This window comes from Oratosquilla oratoria, chromosome 13, assembly GCF_046742065.1.
Source record: "Oratosquilla oratoria isolate Oo_2021 chromosome 13, ASM4674206v1, whole genome shotgun sequence".
Taxonomy (NCBI): Eukaryota; Metazoa; Arthropoda; class Malacostraca; order Stomatopoda; family Squillidae; genus Oratosquilla; species Oratosquilla oratoria.
Window position 1 is genome coordinate 56,082,987 of NC_134789.1, and position 3,014 is coordinate 56,086,000.

The window sequence follows — 3,014 nt, forward strand, 5'->3', positions numbered from 1 at the left end:
ACACACACACACACACACACACACACACATATATATATATATATGTATATATATCAGAACTGAAACCACAGTCGGAGAAGAAAAATCTGGAAACGGTGAATCTATATACTTCGACTGTAAGCTACAGTCCTCTTCAGTAGTACAGAATGAGAGGAGGGTACTATTCTTATATAGCAGACTCTTAAAAAAAAAAAAAGACACTTGCCCTTACTCAATTAGTGACCAAGGATCATGCGGTGTAAGGTCAGGTAGAAGATTTGGATAAGGGTTTCAAATAGGGTCTCGAAATGTTGGCAAATGATGAAGAAAACGCGATGTCGAGAAGATACAGCGAGGCCTTGGTGAAGATTTGTGTCAAGACATTGTAATCACTTAACCAAGCTGTCGGAGTGATAATACTTAACAAAAGTGACTATGAACAAGTTTCATAAGGCACACGTGAATCACAAATATGCAGAATCCATTAGGAAGAGAAAAAACACAGAGTCCGAGCGCTTTCGTGATAAATTCACATTATCAAGGAATACAGAAAAGTGAGTGAGTGACTCACTTTTCTGTATTCCTTGTATATCACGAAAGCGCTTGGACTCCGGCTGTTTTTCCTCTTCCTAGTGGATTCTGCATAAAAGTGACTATGTGAACAAAATGATGGACTTATTGGATGACACTACAACATATGAGAAGAAACACGAGGGGTTTTGCAAAAAGTAAAACCGGCGAGTTCAAGGCAGAAGTCAGGAGAATTTTAAAGAAGACGGAAAAAGGAAAGCAACTACTAGGACTTCTGGAAGATTCCAGGCCGCTCAGGATAAAAGGTCTCCCCAAGGTTCATAAGCCTGGAATACCAATGAAGCCGATGATATCAGGAATCGAAAGCGCACTTCATAGGTTAGCAATTTGTCCAGTTTAAATCCATTACTGCGAGTCCTGCCCTGTTGTTTTAATATGATGACCTTCTTTGCATCACCCTTGTTAAAGTGGATCAAAGGTTTTAACAAGGTCATCATATTAAAACAACAGGGCAGGACTCGCAGTAATGGATCTAAACTGGACAAATTTAGATTTAAGAAGGAAATAGGCAAGAATTGGTTTCCTAATAGGTTGGTCAACGAATGGAATAGACTCAGTAACCATGTAGTGAGCGCTGAAACTATCAGTTGTTTTAAGAAACGGTAAGACAACATTATGGATGGGGATGAAAGGTGGGGATGTACATAGAAATGCCTAGTGTAGGCCTTATGGTCTCTTGCAGTCTCCTTCATTCTTATGTTCTTATATATCGAACGTCTCAAATGTTTGATTTTCCATGGAAAGAAACTAGCCAGCTATGACGAAAAAACGCTCGACATTAACCTCAGGATAAATATGCCCCGAGACTTGGTGGAACGACCAGTCAACAACATCGACGACGACGAGCTTCCAGTAAGATAATATAACTACTTGAAATTAGTGTCTCTATGTGTCAACTTATGGACATTTACCCAAAAGTTCAAACAGAGGCTTGGTCATGTGTTCTCCATTATCAGACGTGATGGCTTCGTTGTTGATAGTGTCTAGAAACGTATCACTTTAAGCGAATTATGGGAAGAGGAAGTTCCTGGTTCCGTTAAGTGGATAACATCTTAGTCATCATGCCTGAGATTACACGTGTAGATGATAAATTCAGAAGACATAATGTAGACAACAACATAGAATTGACGGTGGAGATAGAGGCTGGCAAAAAATTACCCTTCCTAGACGACGAGTGGAAGAGTGGAAGAGTGTTAAATTTTCGGTTTACAGGAAACCAACCAACAGAGATGACTTCATCCACTATCAGTCACCACACAGCGAAAGAGCGAAACGAGATTTTTTTTTTCCTAAGGGCAATCCAGATACGAAGTACAGAGTTCACTGAGAGTGAATATGAATACATTATCGAAGCATTTAAGAAACTGAAATACCCAGCGGGATTGCTAAACAAGTTAAAAAGCAAAGCTATTGAAATTGCCACATGGAAGAAAACTGAAGATAAATCCAAGAATGAATACATCCTAGGACCACACTCAAAGAAAGCCAAATTCATCAAAATTCTTATGCAGATAGCCGGAATTAAGGTAGCGTATACCTCAAATAGAAAAATTACTAGTTGAAACCTAGAACAGAAAACATGAAGAGCGAAAATAGCGTGATATACAAGGTACAATGTAATGGACGCTCACGTGTTTACATTGGCGAGTCGTCACGTGGCATAGACAAGCGTATTTACGAACACAGGAATGACATCAAACACCATAAAACAAACAACTCATTGGTCGTATATTTGGATAAAACGGACGCCTTCCAGACTGACATAGTACGGAAGTGATTAACAAGGGACTTGATAAGAAAACAAGGTAAACAACTGAGGCAGCGCACATCAACACAGAGGACACCACCAATTACAGAGAAGGATTCGTCAACATAGCCAAAACAACCGGGAAACTTATAGCTGCAGAAACAAAAAACAAAGAAAACGAGACTAGCAAGTGCGGATCACGTGCGGGCCGCCCAAGACAACCATCGAGACATATAAGTATATAAGACGATATGTGTGTTTGTCATTCTCGCTGAAGAAACCGTATAGCCAAAACTGAAGAGATTAAACTACATCTGCCATTATTCTGATTTTTCCTACGCCAAATACATACATACATATACACATACATGCATATATTTGGATAAGGAGAGGCGGGGAAGTCCAAAGAAAATCCAAAAAGTAAAAGAAAGCGAGGTAATCTTTGACCACGAAGAGATTAATTTGATTACCACTTCGAGTTTTACTGACTGGAAACCCTCAGCATCACGGAACCTGAAACTGATTCTCTGGTCCTTCGACATGTCTCTCTGGAAATACGTCTTGGACTGTGTTGTATTAGAGTGAGACTTCCTACGTCATCAGCTGACAATAGGAGAGCAGTCGCTAGTTGCCAGACCTCCTTGAGTTTTAAAGTGGTTTGCAATAAAAACGTAGTTGACAGAGAGATATCTTGGTC